Raw genomic sequence first — 17,694 nt, forward strand, 5'->3', positions numbered from 1 at the left:
AATAAGCCAGTGAAGAAAGAAAAATGAGAGGTGGGGTGTGGTGGCTCACACATGTAATCCCAGTACTTTGGGAGGTTAAGGCAGGAGGATCACTTGAGCCCAGGAGTCAAGACCAGCCTGGGAAACATAGGAGACCCCGTCTCTACAGAAAAATTTAAAAATTAGGTAGGTGTGATGGTGCATGCTTACTTGAGAAGCTAAGGCAGGAGGAATGCTTGCCACCCAAGAGTTCAAGGTTATGGTAAGCTACGATCATGCCACTGCACTCCAGCCTAGGTGACAAAGCGAGACCCAATTTCTTTTAAAGGAAAAAAAAAACGCATACCTTTGGGTTTCAAATATGAGCCCTGAGGCCAGGCATGGTGGCTCATGTCTGTAATCCTAGCACTTTGGGAGGCTGAGGCGGGCGGACCACTTGAGGTCAGGAGTTTGCGACCAGCCTGGCCAACACGGTGAAATCCCGTCTCTACCAAAAATACAAAAATTTGCGAGAAATCACTTGAACCTGGGAGACAGAGGTTGCAGTGAGCCGACATCGTGCCACTGTACTCCAGCCTGGGCAACAGAGGGAGACTCCATCTCAAAAACAAACAAATGAAAAACGAACATGAGCCCTGAGTGAAAAAGTGACAGCTCAGGTGCTCGCTATGACAACTGCTATTTCATTAGAGATCCTTATCTGAAGAACAATTCTAGTAAATATAAGCAGGAATTTATTTTATAACCCTTAATGGTTCTTCTGACCTGGAGCCCAGCTAACTGCAAATGATAGCTGAAAGCCATCACTATCACTCCATCTAAATTGAGAAATATGATTAGAATCAGTAAGAAATAGTGGAACTGGAACCAAACACAACAGACAGGCCAGTAAACCATACTTCTTTGGTACTTAACAACTCCCAATTATTCAAGTCTCACTTTTCTTCATACTGTTTCTTTTTTCAGATGGGGTCTTATTTTGTTGTCCAGGCTGGCATACAGTGGCAGCATAATCATGGTTCATTGCAGCCTCAACCAGCTGGGCTAAGGTATCCCCCCACCTCAGCCTCTTGAGTAGCTAAGACTACAGGCATGTGCCACCAACCCCAGCTAATTTTTTTTTTTTTTTGTATTTTTCTATTTTTGTAGAGACAGGGTTTTGCCATGTTGCCCAGGCTGGTCTCAAATTTCTGAACTGAAGCAATCCTCCTGGCTCGGCCTCCCAAAGTCCTAGGATTACAAGCGTGAGCCACCATGCCTGGCTCAATTATATAGAGTGAAAATGAGGTATGGCAAAAATCCCTGCTTTAATCAGAAAAAAAACCCCACTATATTATGTACATTACGGAGTCCAATTTAATTATAAACAGATCTCTGCTAGCCAAAAAAGCAAATCAATGTACAAGAATAATGACAGTATCGTGCATCGTGGCTCATGCCTGTAATCCCAACACTTTGGGAGGCTGAGGTGGGAGGATTGCTTGAGCCCAGGAGTTTGAGACCAGCCTGGGAAATACAGTGAGACCTTGCCTCTACAAGTAAAAAAAATTGGCCGGGCATGGTGGCACAAACCTATAGTCAGTCCCAGCTACTCAGGAGGCAGAGGCAGGAGGGTTGCTTGAGCCCAGGAGGTCAAGGCTGCAGTGAACCATGATTGTGGCACTGTACTCCAGGCTGGGCGCCAGAGAGAAGCTCTGTCTCTTAAGAAATAAAAATAAAAGAATGATGACAGTACTGGCACAGTAGGATTATCTAATAATGATAAAACACATACACAAATCATTAAATATACTGGTATACTGAACAAATTTATTCATTCAACAAATATATAAAGAACACTTAATTTATATTATGTGCTAGGTATTGTCTTAAATACCATGTTTAATGGGGAAAAGGACTTGGTCTTTTTTTTTTTTGAGACAGAGTTTCACTCTTGTTGCCCAGGAGGGCATTGGCACAATCTCAGCTCACTGCAACCTCCGCCTCCCAGCTTCAAGTGATTCTCCTGCCTCAGCCTCCTGAGTAGCTGGGATTACAGGCACCCACCACCATGCCTGGCTACTTTTTGTATTTTTAGTAAAGACGGGGTTTCACCATGTTGGCCAGGCTGGTCTCAAACTCCTGACTTCAAGTGATCCACCAGCCTTGGTCTCCCAAAGTGTTTGGATTACAGGCGTGAGCCACCACACCCGGCTGGACTTGGTCTTTACATTCAAGAAGTTACAGTCTACTGGAAGCGTCAGCCAAGAAGGCAATTAAAACAGCTTGAATAATGTTAACAAGTATTGCCACCTGCGGGTGATGACTTCGGGACGAAGCTAGGCAAGCAAACAGGCCACAGAATAAACTCAGGTCTTTATAATTTATCCCAGGGCCAATAGGGAGCCATTAGATAAGATTTTAGAAAAAAAAAATCACTCTCACTTACATAGTGAAGAATAGACCAGAAAGGAAGCTTGCAGTAATGAAGGTGACAGATGACAGAGATCTACATTAGGACTACAGGAGTAAATAAAGAGAATGAGATGCATTTAAGTTGTTTACTGGGTAAATCTTACAGGACTAGTGATTCAATGTGGACAGCCAGAAAGGGAGAAAGTCAGTCAAGAAGTCAAGTGATTTCTGGCTTACAATTAAGTTGAGACTGGGCACGGTGGCTCATGCCTGTAATCTCAGGACTTTGGGAGGCCAAGGTGGGTGATCACCTGAGGTCAGCAGTTCAAGACCAGCCTGGCCAACATGGCAAAACCCCGTCTCTACTAAAAAGACAAAAAATTAGCTGGGCGTGGTGGCGAGCGCCTGTAATCCAGCTACTTGAGAGGCTGAGGCAGGAGAACAGCTGGAACCTGGGAGGTAGAGGTTGCAGTTGAGCCGAAATCGAGCCATTGCACTCCAGGGTGGGCAACAGAGCGAGACTCCATCTCAAAAAACAAACAAACAAAAAAAAAACTAAATTGAACAGGAAACTAGAATGTGTGAGGGGATGAGGAAAGTATGATTAACTCCATTTTACGTATGTTGATTCTAAGAGGCCTGTGAAATTTCCAGTACCAAACTGTAACAAACAAGTTAGTACTGAAGGGAACCAACCTATCAAAAAAAAAAAAAAAAAAAAGTTTGGTACGTTTTATTTAGAAATGTTTTCTGAAACCACAGCAGTGGATAAGATTACCCATGGAGACTGTGCAGAGCAACACCTATATTTAAAAGAGCCTACAGCTGAGGCTGAAAGTAACAGTTCAAGAGGTAAAAGAAAAAGAGGAGAGAGTATGTCTCAAAAGCCAAGAGAGTATTTCAAGGAAGCAATCAACAATATCCAAAGCTGTCCAACTATCAAGCAAAGTAAGGTTGGATGGGTCTGTTGTATTCAGCAAGGAGCTCATTGATAACCTTGATGAGAATGGTTTCAGTAAAATGGTTTCACATGGCAAAAATAATATTTAAATGAGGAAAGAGATGAAGCAGAGATGGTACCATAAACAAATATTTTAAAAGTAGATGAAAATATTGAAAAGCAGTTTTTCTCTTTCTTCCCCCAGCCAAATTAGATACTTAAATCTTGATAGTCTAGGTATGACGCCTTATAAAAAAAAAAAAAAAAAAAAAGAGAGAGAGAAATCCTGGCTGGGTGCCGTGGCTCACACCTGTAATCCCAGCACTTTAGGAGGCTGAGGCAGGTGGATTACCTGAGGTCAGGAGTTCAAGACCAGCCTGACCAACATGACGAAACCCCATCTCTACTAAAAACACAAAAATTAGCTGGTCGTGGTAGCAGGCACCTGTAATCCCAGCTACCTGGGAGGCTGAGGGAGGAGAAGTGCTGGAACCCGGGAGGCGGAGGTTGCAGTGAGCTGAGATTGCATCACTGCACTCCAGCCCTGGCAACAGAGCGAAACTCCAGCTCCAAAAAAAAAAAAAGTAAAAGTAAAAGAAAAAAAGAAATCTTGATGGTGGAGAAAAAGACCACAGGAGAAATGAAGAAATAATTAATCAAAGCCTAGTAAAACAACAAAAAGACAACCAGATCATGGGTATGATTATAGTTATGTATCTATAAAACTATAGTTTATATTGGTGTAGTGATGGAATAACAATTACCATCTATGAAGTATTCTTGCCACGAAAATCAAACTTGAATCAAGCCTCTGGCTCCAACTATCAATCTGCAAGAAGTATAGAGGGCAGATGAATACAGTGTACACCTCAGTATCCATGGGGCAATGGTTCTAGGACCTCCAGAATTTTGGTATCCAAGGTTGCTCAAATCCCTGATGAAAAATGGTGTAGTATTTACATATAACCTATGCATATCTACCCCTATAATATAATGGATTACATATAATACTCAATACAATGTAAATATTATGTAAATAGTTGTTATAATGTGTTAATAAGAGAATGACAAGAATAAAAGTCTGTATATATTCAGTACAGACGTATTTTTTTCTAATATTTTCGATCTGGGATTGAATTCACAGATGCAGAACCCGCAGATACAGAGGGCCAACTGTATGTGAGAGAACACCATGAGGGTACAATCAACAAAATCCAGACTGTGAAAAGTCCTATAGAACAAATGACCCAGTTTCTTCAATAAATACCAAGGGAAGAAAAAAGAGATAGAAAGGGAAACTTATGGATTAAGTGAGACAGGTGACATATCAACCAATTGCAATTTACAGACTTAATTTAGATCTAGATTTGGACAAATTGTAAAATAAACCAATGAACAAACTTGGGGAAATTTGAACACTGGCTGGACATCTGGTAATACTAAATAACTGAATTTTTTTAGAAGTGTTAACAGTATTGTGGTTATTTTTAAAAGTCTTTCAGAAATACACAATGAGGCTGAGTGTGGAGGCTCACGCCTGAAATCCCAAGACTTCGGGAGGCCAAGGCAGGAGGACTGCTTGAGGCCAGGAGTTCAAGACCGGCCTGAGCAACATAGCAAGACCCCCATCTCTACAAAAAGAAAATAAACAATGAAAAGGCTACATCAAATCAAAGTAAAATAATATCATGTCTGTGACTTGGGTAATGACAGTGAATGAGAGAGATACATGAAACAAGACAGGCTTTGAATTGCTAACTGTTGAGGCTGGGTAATGGGTACATAAGGGTTCATTACACTATTCTCTAACTATGTGTAAGGGTCTGACGTTTTCCATAATAAAATATTTTTTTAAAAATCAGAAGGAGAGGAATTAAAGGATCATGGCAGATGGGAGGCAGGACTAGATTGCAGCTTCGGACAGAGCAGCATGCAGAGGCTTGCACTGTGAATTTTAGCTCCAGATCCACTGCAAGAACAAACTAGCAATCCAAAGAGGATCCACAGACCCTCTGAAGGAAGCGGACTGCTCCTGCAGGACCCAGGAGACACCCCAAATACTGTGAGTGCCCCAACTGCAGAAGTGAGAAAGGAAGACCCTCCTCTCCTGAGCACACACCCCCACTGGAGAAGCTGAAGGTCTGTTTGCGGTTGAAGTTTCAGACTTTAACTCAGAGAGCCACGCAAAATGCAGGGGTAGAGGATGCAGCAAAAAGGCCCCGCGAGCTCACTGGATCCCCAAGCAGCCCATTCTTGCCTGGCACCACAGGGAGGGTGGCCAGAGCAGGAGGGGGTAAAACCCCACACGGAGAAGGAATTCTCTAGCTAAATTTTGTAACCATTTGAATGGGGTGGGAAGCCTCCTGGCCAGAACTCAGGGGAGGGTGAGAATCCGGCATGCAGACTTCACAGGCTAGGGAAGAACTAAAGCCCTTTTCTTTCGCCGCTGGGAGGCAGACAGCCTGAGCCAAGTTTCCTTTCTTTCTTTTTTCTTTCTTTTCTATTTTTTTTTTTTTTTTTTTTGAGACAGAGCATCTTGCTCTGTCGCCCAGGCTGAAGTACAGTGGTCCAACCTCGGCTCACTGCAGCCTCTGCCTCCCGAGTAGCTGGGATTATAAGCACATGCCACCACGCCTGGCTAATTTTTGTATTTTTAGTAGAGACAAGGTTTCACCGTGTTGGTCAGGCTGGTCTCAAACTCATGACCTGAGGTGATCCACTGCCTCAGCCTCCCAAAGTGCTGGGATTGCAGGCGTGGGCCACCGCGCCCGGCCTTGTCATAATTTTTAATGACTGCATGATATTTGATCATGTGGATGTACTATTTTTAACAATCTTTTATTGCTAGATATTTAAATCATGTCTATTTTCAATTACCAGCTTGAAGACAGTAACCCAACCCAACAAAGACAAAGAAAAAAGAATAAGAAAATATGAACAAAGCCTCCAAGAAGTCTGGGATTATGTTAAATGACCAAACCTAAGAATAATCAGTGTTCCTGAGGAAGAAGAGAATTCTAAAAGCGTGGAAAACATATTCGGGAGAATAACTGAGGAAACTCCCCTGGCCGTGCTAGAGACCTAGACATTCAAATATAAGAAGCACAAAGAACACCTGGGAAAGTCACTGCAAAAAGATCTTCACTAGGCACACTGTCATCAGGTTATCCAAAGTTAAGACGAAGGAAAGAATCTTAAGAGCTGTGCGACAGAAGCAACAGGTAACCTATAAAGGAAACCTATCAGATTAACAGCAGATTTCTCAGCAGAAACCCTACAAGCTAGAAGGGATTAGGGCCTTATCTTCAGCCTCCTCAGACAAAACAATTACCAGCCAAGAATTTTATATCCAGTGAAACTAAGCATCGTGTATGAAGGAAAGCTACAGTCATTTTCAGACAAACAAATGCTGAGAGAATTCACCATTACCAAGCCACCATTACAAGAACTGCTAAACGGAGCTCTAAATCTTGAAACAAATCCTTGAAACACATCAAAACAGAACCTCTTTAAAGCATAAATCACATAGGACCTACAAAACAAAAATTCAAGTTAGAAAGCAAAAGCAAAAAACAAACAAAAAAACCCCCAAAGTACACAGGCAACAAAGAGCATGATGAATGCCGCAGTACCTCACATTTCAATACTAACACTGAATGTAAATGGGCTAAATACTCCACTTAAAAGATGCAGAACTGCAGACTGAATAAGAACTCACCAACCATCTGCAGCCCTCAGGAGACTCACCTAAAGCATAAGGACTCACATAAATTTAAAGTAAAGGGGTGGAAAAGGGCATTTCATGCAAATGGACACCAAAAGCAAGCAGGGGCAGCTATTCTCATATCAGACAAAACAAATTTTAAAGCAACAGCAGTTAAAACAGACAAAGAGGGACGTTATATAATAGTAAAAGGCCTGGTCCAACAGGAAAATACCACAATCCTAAACATATATGCACCTAACACTGGAGTGCCCAAATTTATAAAACAATTCCTAATAGACCTAAGAAATGAGACAGACAGCAACACAATAATAGTGGGGGACTTCAATACTCCACTGCCAGCACTAGACAGGTCATCATGACAGAAAGTCAACGAAGGAACAATGGATTTAAACTATACCCTGGAACAAATGGACTTAACAGATATACACAGAACATTTCATCCAATAACCACAGAATACACATTCTATTCAACAGCGCATGGAACTTTCTCCAAGGCAGACCACAAAACGAGCATCAATTTAAGAAAATTGAAATTGTATCAAGCACTCTCTCAGACCACAATGGAATAAAACTGAAAATAAACTCCAAAAGGAACCTTCAAAATCATGCAAATACATGGAAATTAAATAACCTGTTCCTGAATGAGCACTGGGTCAAAAATGAAATCAAGATGGAAATTTAAAAATTCTTTGAACTAAATGACAATAATGACACAACCTATCAAAACCTCTGGGATACAGCAAAGGCAGTGCTAAGAGGAAAGTTCATAGCCCTAAACGCCTACATCAAAAAGTCTCAAAGAGCACAGACAGACAATCTAAGGTCACACCTCAAGGAACTAGAGAAACAGAAACGAACCAAACCCAAACCTAGCAGAAGAAAATAAATAACCAAGATCAGGGCAGAGCTAAATGAAATTGAAACAAACAAACAAACAAACAAACACAGTAAAAAAGATAAATGAAACAAGCTGGTTCTTTGAAAAGATGAAACGAAATTGATAGATCATTAGCAAGATTAACCAAGGAAAGCAGAGAGAAAATCCAAATAACCTCACTAAGAAACGAAACAGGAGATATTACAACTGACACCACAGAAATACAAAAGATCATTCAAGGCTACTGTGAACACCTTTACACACAGAAATGAGAAAACCTAGAAGAGATGGATAAATTCTTGGGAAAATACAACCCTCCTCGCATAAATCAGGAAGAATTAGATACGCTGAGCGGACCAGTAACAAGCAGTGAGATTGAAACGGTAATTAAGAAATTACCAACAAAAAAAGGTCCAGGACCAGACGGATTCACAGCAGAATTCTACCAGACATTCAAAGAAGAGTTGGTACCAATTCTTTTGATACTATTCCACAAGACACAGAAAGACGGAACCCTCCCTAATTCATTTTATGAAGCAAGCATCACCCTAATACCAAAACCAGGAAAGGAAAGGAAACTACAACCAAACAACCAAAAAAGAAAACTACAGACCAATATCCTTGATGAACATAGATGCTAAAATCCTTAACAAAATACTAGCTAACCAAATCAAACAACATATCAAAAAGATACGTTGATCCACCATGATCAAGTAGGTTTCATACTAGGGATGCAGAGATGGTTTAACATATGCAGGTCAATAAATGTGATACAACACATACAGAATTAAAAACAAGAACCACATGATCATCTCAACAGATGCAGAAAAAGCATTCAACAAAATCCAGCATCCCTTTATAATTAAAACTCTCTGCAAAATCAGCATACAAGGGAAATACCTGAACATAATAAAAGCCAACTATGACAAACCCACAGCCAGCATAATACTGAATAGGGAAAAGTTGAAAGCATTTCCTCTGAGAACTGGAACAAGACAAGGATGCCCACTCTCACCACTCCTCTTCAACATAGTACTGGAAGTCCTAGCCAGAGCAATCAAACAAGAGAAAGAAATAAAGGGCATCCAAGTCAGTAAAGAGGAAGTCAAACTGTCACTGTTTGCTGACGATATGATCGTTTACCTTGAAAACCCTAAAGACTCCTCCAGATAGCTCCTAGAACTGATAAAGATTTTGGCAAAGTTCCTGGATTCAGGATTGATGTACACAAATCAGTAGCTCTTCTATACACCAAGAGCGACTAAGCAGAGAACCAAATCAAGAACTCAACCCTTTTTACAATAGCCACAAATAAAATACTTAGGAATATACTTAACCAAGGAGTTGAAAGACATCTACAAGGAAAACTATAAAACGTTGCCAAAAGAAATCAGAGATGACACAAACAAATGGAAACACATCCCATGCTCATGGATGGGTAGAATATTGTGAAAATGACCATACTGCCAAAAGCAATCTACAAATTCAACACAATCCCCATCAAAATACCATCATTCTTCATAGAATTACAAAAAAATGATTCTAAAATTTATGTGGAACCAAAAAAGAGACCACATAGCCAAAGTAAGACTAAGCAAAAAGAACAAATCTGGAGGCATCACACTGTCTGATTCCAAACTATACTATAAGGCCATAGTCACCAAAACAGCATGGCACTGGTATAAAAACAGGCACATAGACCAATGGAACAGAATAGAGAACCCAGAAATAAACCCAAATACTTACAGCCAACTGATCTTCAACAAAGCAAACAAACACATAAAGTAGGAAAAGGGCACCCTTTTCAATAAATAGTGCTGGGATAACTGGCTAGCCACGTACAGGAAAATGAAATTGGATCCTCATCTCTCACCTTATACAAAAATCAACTCAGGATGAATTAAGGACTTAAACCTAAGACCTGAAACTAAAAACTCTAGAAGGTAACACTGGAAAAACTCTTCTAGAAATTGGCTTAGGCAAGGATCTCATGACCAAGAACCCAAAAGCAAATGCAATAAAAACAAAGATAAATAGCTGGGACCTAATTAAACTGAAGAGCTTTTGGACGGCAAAAAGAACACTCAGCAGAGTAAACCAACAACCCACAGGGTGGGAGAAAATCTTTACAATCTATACATCTGACAAAGGATTGATATCCAGAATCTACAATGAACTCAAACAAATCAGTAAGAAAAAACAATCCCATCAAAAAGTTGGCTAAGGACATGAATAGACAATTCTCAAAAGAAGATATACAAATGGCCAACATATAAAAAATTGCGCCCAGGTGGGGTGGCTCACAAGATCCGGAGTTCAAGTTCAGCCTGGCCAGTATGGTGAAACCCTATCTCTACTAAAAATACAAAAATTAGCCGGGTGTGGTGGTGCATGCATGTAATCCCAGCTACTCGGGAGGCTGAGGCAGTTGAATTGCTTGAACCAGGGAGTCAGAGGTTGCAGTGAGCCGAGATTGCGCCACTGCACTCCAGCTCTGGGCGACAGAGCAAGACTCCGCCTCGGGGAAAAAAAAAAAAAAGAAAGGTGATACTGGTTCAAGTTTGTCATCAACTCTATAACCCGAGTAATTAATCTAAATTTTCTACATAGTAGATAACACCTAAGGCACCCTTTAACTCAGATTATTTCATCCTGTGAATTTTCTAACTTTAACCTTTCCAACCTTTAACATGTATTTTTGCTATCAGAAAGCACAAGTATATGATTGAGCTATCATACTTATTTTAAGAATACAATTTTACCTTTGCAGTTGCCTTTTAATGTTTTAACACATAATTACAAAATACCACATGAAAACAGAAATTTTTTTTTTTTTTTTTTTTTTTTTTGAAACTGAGTCTCACTTGATGCCCAGGCTGGAGTGCAGTGGTGTGGTCTCGGCTCACCGCAATCTCTGCATCCCGGGTTCAAGCGATTGTTTTGCCTCAGCCTCCCGAGTAGCTGGGATTACAGGTGCATACTACCACGCCCAGCTAATTTTTTTTTATTTTTATTTTTAGTAGAGATGGGGTTTCATCATGTTGGTCAGGCTGGTTTCCAACTCCTGACCTCAAGTGATCCACCTGCCTTGGCCTCCCAAAGTGCTGGGATTACAGGCATGAGCCACCACGCCCAGCTTTTATTAATGTTTTTCTGTTTTTCTTGAGACAGGGTCCTCACTCTGTCACTCAGGCTGGAGAGCAATGGCATGATCAATCATAGCTCACTGCAGCCTCTAACTCCTAGGCTCAAGAGATCCTCCTACCTTAGCCTCCTGAGTAGCTGGGACCACAGATGCATGCCACCATGCCTAGCTAATTTTTTTCTTCTTACCCCCAACCCCCGCTAGAGACGGGGTCTCGCTATGTCGCCTAGGCTGGTATTTAATTCCTGGCTCAAGCGATTCTGTCACCTCGGCCACCCAAAGTGCTGAGGTTACAGGCATGAGCCACCATGCCTAGCCTCTAATAAATGGTTCTTAAATGGAGTGAACTTTTTTTTTTTTTTTTTGAGACGGAGTCTCGCTCTGTCGCCCAGGCTGGAGTGCAGTGGCACAATCTCTGCTCACTGCAAGCTCCGCCTCCCAGGCTCACACCATTCTCCTGCCTCAGCCTCCGGAGTACAGGCGCCCACCACCACGCCCAGAGAATTTTTTGTATTTTTAGTGGAGATGGGGTTTCACTGTGTTAGCCAGGATGGTCTCGATCGCCTGACTTCATGATCCACCCGCCTCGGCCTCCCAAAGTGCTGGGATTACAAGCGTGAGCTACCGTGCCTGGCCTGGAGTGAACATTTTTAAAGGAAGAGTTTAGAATTAATATTTTGCAATGAACAATCTACATTAACAGTACAAATGAATCAGGTAATATTTTCATACTACCTGGTATAGAAGTTCTTAACCTTTTTTGAGGTTACTGGACTCCTTTAAGAATATAATGAAAGCTAAGATCTTTCCTCTCAAAGAAGCACATATGAAAATCAACAAAATATTACATGTATTTTAAGGGGGTTCACAAATCTTTCCAAAGTCAAAATAATGAATAAGAAGATTTAGTATTTTTGAAATGTATTTTGGCAGTATTCCAATATTCTCTCTTAAGCTACTTGTATATATGACGGACATAATTCAAAGAAGAGTCTGATTTTTTCATTTGCATGTCAATATCCAGACTTTCTTAGAGATCAAGGACACTGTTGCTTAAGCACTAGAAACAGACTTTAGTATGCTTTTGGAATGCAGAATTCTTAAGCATTCTCTATTCTAATATTATATCCATGTATCTGCTATCCAATGCAGCACCTAAGACAACAATGTGTTTATTGCTAGGGTAAGTACCCCATCACAAAAAGAGAAAGTGGAAGAGTTAAAAAAAAAAAAAGGAAAGGAAACAAGAGAGCATCAAAATACTTTTATAAAACAAGATGGTGATCATTTATTAAATTATTCCCATTTTATGTCTCCAAATGTGTTAAACAAGTGTCACACTTAATCAAAACAACCTTTACAAAATAATCATTAATAATCTGTTCTTGGCTGGGCGTGGTGGCTCACGCCTGCCCAGCACTTTGGGAGGCCAAGGCGGGCAGATTACCTGCAGTCAGGAGTTCAAGACCAGCCTGGCCAACATAGTAAAACCCCGTCTCTACTAAAAATACAAAAAAAATTAGCCTGGCATGGTGGCGCATGCCTGTAATCCCAGCTACTCAGGAAGCTGAGGCAGAATCACTTGAACTCAGGAGACGGAGGTTCTAGTGAGCCAAGATCGCACCTCTGCACTCCACCCTGGGTGACAGAGCAAGACTCCATCTCAAAAAAAAAAAAATCTATTTTTTACATTGGTCCCTGACAACTAGAAGTTTATGAAATGGGAAAATACAGAAAATAAAGGATGTGTGTGAGGGAAGACATAAATAATTATATGTCAACAGTAGAGGCGCAATGACATGAAAATGGAAATCATCGGATTTATTAGATGTAGAAGGAAGAAATAAAGACTTATGCAGTAAGTCATCAATTATCAATGGTTCCTAACCTCAAATTGTCACTTGCCAAAGCTTTATTTAAAAGGTCAGCAGAGGCCGGGCACGGTGGCTCAAGCCTGTAATTCCAACATTTTGATGGGCCGAGGCAGGCAGATCACTTGAGCCCAGGAGTTCAAGACCAGCCTGGGCAACACGGAGAAACCAGGTGATATGGTTTGGCTGTGTCCCCACAGAAATCTCAACTTGAATTGTATCTCCCAGAATTCCCATGTGTTGCGGGAGGGACCCAGTGGGAGGTAATTGAATCACGGGTCGGTCTTTCCCGTGCTATTGTTGCGATAATAAGTCTCATGAGATCTGAAAGGTTTATCAGGGGTTTCCATTTTTGCTTCTTCCTCATTTTTCTCTTGCCCCTGACATGTAAGAAGTGCCTTTCACTTCCTATCATGATTCTGAGGCCTCCCCAGCCATGTGGAACTACAAGTCCAATTAAACCTTTTCTTGTTCCCAGTTTCGGGTATGTCTGTATCAGCAGCATGAAAACGAACTAATACACAGTAAATTGGTACCAGTAGAACAGGGAATTGCTGAAAAGATACCTGGAAATGTGGAAGTGACTTGGGAAGTGGGTAACAGGCAGAGTTTGGAACAGTCTGGAGGGCTCAGAAGACAGGAAAACCTGGGAAAGTTTAGAATCTCCTAGAGACTTGTTGAATGACTTTTACAAAAATGCTGATAGTGATATGAACAATAAGGTCCAGGCTGAGGTGGTCTCAGATGGAAATGAGGAGCTCGTTGAGAACTGGTGCAAAGGTGACTCTTGTTATGTTTTAACAAAGATACTGGCAGCATTTTGCCCCTGCCCTAGAGATTTGTGGAACTTGAATGTGAGAAAGATGATTTAGGGTATCTGGCAAAAAGAAATTCCTAAGCAGTAAAGCATCCAAAAGGTGACCTGGGTGTTTTAAAAGTATTTCGTTTTAAAAGGGAAGCAAAGCGGCCAGGGGCAGTGGCTCACACCTGTAATCCTAGCATTTTGGGACGCCAAGGTGGGCGGATCGTTTGAAGCCAAGCAGTTTCGAGACCAGCCTGGCCAACATGGTGAAACTCCATCTCTACTAAAAACACAAAAATTAGCCAGGAGTGGTGGCTAATCCCAGCTACCTGGAGGCTGAGGCAGGAGAATAACTTCAACCCAAGAGGTGGAGGTTTCAGTGAGCAGAGATCGCGCCACTGCAGTCCAGCCTGGGTGACAGAGCAAGACGCCATCTTAAAAAAAAAAAGAAAAAAGGGAAGTAGACCATGAAAGTTTGGAAAATTTGCAGCCTGACTATACGATAGAAAAGAAAAACCCGTTTTTTGGCCAGACGCGGTGGCTCATGCCTGTAATCCCAGGACTTTGGGAGGCCGAAGTGGGCAGATCACGAGGTCAGGAGATCAAGACCATCCTGGCTAACACGGTGAAACCCCCGTCTCTACTAAAAATACAAAGAATTAGCTGGGCGTGGTGGCGGGCACCTGTAGTCCCAGCTACTCGGGAGGCTGGGGCAGGAGAATGGCGTGAACCCAGGAGGCGGAGCCGAGATCACACCACTGCACTCCAGCCTGGGCAACAGAACGAGACTCCCTCTCAGGAAAAAAAAAAAAAAAAGGAAAAACCCATTTTCTGGGGAGAAATTCAAGCTGGCTGCAGAAATTTGCATAAGAAGCAAAGAGCCTAATGTTAATCCCCAAGACCATGGAGAAAATGTCTCCGGTCCGTGTCAGAGAACTTCCTGGCAGCAGCCCCTCCCATCAGAAGCCCAGGAAGAAGCCCAGGAGAAAAAAGTGGTTTCATGAGCTGGGCCCAGGGTCCCCATGCTGTGTGCAGCCTAGGGACTTGGTACCCTCTGTCCCAGCCACCCCAGCTGTGGCTAAAAGGGGCCGATGTACAGCTCAGGCTGTAGCTTCAGAGGGTGGACACCCCAAGCCTTGGCAGCTTCCACATGGTGTTGAGCAAGCGGGTTCACAGAAGTCAAGAACTGAGGTTTGGGAACCTCCAACTCAATTTCAGAAGATGTATGGAAACGACTAGATGCCCTGGCAAAAGTTTGCTGCAGGGACAGGGCCCTCATGGAGAACCTCTGCTAAGGCAGTGCTGAAGGGAAATGTGGGGTCAGAGTCTCCCACACGAGTCCCTACTGTGAGTCCCAGCTGTGAGAAGAGGGACACTGTCTTCCACACCCCAGAATGGTAGATCCACCGACAGCTTGCACTGTCGCCTGGAAAAGCTGCAGACACTCAAGGCCAGCCCGTGAAAGTAGACAGGAAGGAGGCTGTACCCCGCAAAGTCACAGGAGCAGAGCTGCCCAAGACCATGGGAACCCACCTCTTGCATCAGCGTGACCTGGATGTGAGACCTGGAGTCAAAGGAGATCATTTTGGAGCTTTAAAATTTGACTGCCCCGCTGGATTCTGGACTTGCATGGGCCCTGTAACCCCTTTGTTTTAGCCAATTTCTCCCATTTGGAATGGCTGCACTTACCCAATACCTGTAACCCCATTGTATCTAGGAAGTAACGAGCTTGCTTTTCATTTTACAGGCTCATATGCAGAAGGGACTTGCCTTGTCTCAAATGAGACTTTGGACTGTGGACTTTCGGGTTAATGCTGAAATGAGTTAAGACTTTGCGGGACTGTTGGGAAGGCAAGATTGGTTCTGAAATGTGAGGACATGAGATATGGAGGGACCAGGGGTGGAATGATATGGTTTGGCTGTGTCCTCACCCAAATCTCAACTTGCATTGTAGCTCCCAGAATTCCCACGTGTTGCAGGAGAGACCCAGGAGGAGGTAATTGAATCATGGAGGCTGGTCTTTCCCATGCTATTCTCGTGATACTGAAGAAGTCTCACCAGATCTGATGGGATTATCGTGTTTCTGGTTTTGCCTCTTCCTCATTTTTCTCTTGCCACCACAATGTAATAGGTGCCTTTTGCCCCCTGCCATGATTCTGAAGCCTCCCCAGCCATGTGGAACTGTAAGTCCAATTAAACCTCTTTTTGTTCCCAGTTTCGGGTATGTCTTTATCAGCAACGTGAAAACGAACTAATACATACACCCTATCTCTACTAAAAAACACAAAAATTAGCTGGACATAGTGGCGCATGCCTGTAGTCTCAGCTACTCAGAAGGCTGAGGTGGGAGGACCACAGCCCAGGATGCAGAGGTTGCAGTGAGCTGAGATCACGCCACTGCACTCCAGCCTGGGCAACAGAGGGTGACCCTGTTTCAAAAAAAAAAAAAACAGATTATCTATCATGCTTGAATAGAACATATTATATATTACGGCTCTTAATCTTAATCCAAATATTTTCCAGATGCAGCAATGAAGCAAGGCAGAAGCTATTCTCAGTCAAGAACTGAGTATCTTTTCAGACCAGTTGCTTTCAAGAATCTGTTAAGCAATGTTTCCTGATAAGCTGGGTTCCATGACACCTTGCAAGTTACCAGATGTTTAGAATAGTAGTTCCACATGGATGGAACTGCGACCATTATCCTTAACAAACTAACATAGGATCGCAAAGCCAAATAGCACATGTTCTCACTTATAAGCGGGAGCTAAACAATGAGAACATGTGGACACATAGAGGGAAACCACACACACTGGGGCCTTTCGGAGGGTGAAGGGTGGTAGGAGGCAGAGAATCAGCAAAAATAATTAATGGGTACTAGGCTTAACCTATGTAACAAACCTGCACATATACCCCTGAACTTCAAAAAAAAAAAAAAAAAAGTAGTTTCAAAATAATAGCATTTTTTCAAATTCATTTATGAGACGAGATATTATATTAATCTGTATGACTATTCACATCACAGATATACTTGTTCTCAACAATTTTTGCCATTTTATTCAATTATCTTTAGAGTTTTTTACACAATTAAAGGAAAAAACCTATTTTTTAAAAAAGCTGGTAAAGAATTAAAAACGTTTTGCCTATAATTTAGTGAATTAAAATCTGAATTTCAGTTAGAAAAGTAAAAGCAACTTTTCTTTTGAGACGGAGTTTTGCTCTTGTCACCCAGGCTGGAGTGCAATGGCGTGATCTCAGCTCACTGCAACCTCTGCCTCCCAGGTTCAAGTGATTCTCCTACCTCAGCCTCCTGAGTAGCTGGGATTACAGGCACGCGCCACCACACCCAGTTAATTTTTGTATTTTTAGTAGAGACGGGGTTTTACCATGTTGGCCAAGATGGTATCAATCTCTTGACCTTGTGATCCACCTGCCTCGGCCTCCCAAAGTGCTGGGATTACAGGCATGAGCAACGGCGCCCGGCCACGCTACTTTCTTAGTTATGCTGGTTCTACAAGTTTTTTTAAAACCAGACAAAAACTTAAAGAGCACAGACAACCGGCATCCAACAGAAAAGAGACATAAAACTTATTTATTCACTTTTTAAGTCTTAATGTTCCTACCTAATAATCTATTTTTTAGATAATCAAAAAAGAACCAAACCAAAATATTATAAGATACTGAGGTAAGTTACAACAAAGTCACAAAAAGTAAAGAGAATTAGATAGGAATCTGATGTTTATAAACAATCTGTACATTTCCATTCTAAGGTGAATGTTACAGTTACAAGAATGTTCTGAATACAGCATAAAGCAACATTACCTTCCTTTAGGCTTAGACAATCAACTCACCAAATGCTTAGGGAATCTCATCTAAAGTTCTAAGCTACAAGGAACAAAATTTAATCAAAATAGGAGATTACTCACTTTCTTTTGAACATACTAAAAATCAGGTAGAATTTA

General features: G+C 41.9%; 1 protein-coding gene across 2 annotated transcripts in view; it reads right to left on the reverse strand.

Annotated features, from left to right (window-relative positions):
- The window catches only part of PAFAH1B1 (platelet activating factor acetylhydrolase 1b regulatory subunit 1), a 91,656-nt gene that overhangs the window by 46,761 nt on the left and 27,201 nt on the right, over positions 1-17,694 (reverse strand). Inside the window, exon 2 of one of the 2 annotated variants that reach the window (XM_032139305.2) lies at positions 4,078-4,142. The exons of the other annotated variant lie outside the window; for it this stretch is intronic. The gene's annotated coding sequence lies outside the window, so the exon portion shown is untranslated. The remainder of the gene's footprint in view (positions 1-4,077; positions 4,143-17,694) is intronic. 2 annotated transcript variants of the gene reach the window in all.

Source organism: Hylobates moloch, unplaced genomic scaffold (assembly GCF_009828535.3).
Source record: "Hylobates moloch isolate HMO894 unplaced genomic scaffold, HMol_V3 SCAFFOLD_19, whole genome shotgun sequence".
Taxonomy (NCBI): Eukaryota; Metazoa; Chordata; class Mammalia; order Primates; family Hylobatidae; genus Hylobates; species Hylobates moloch.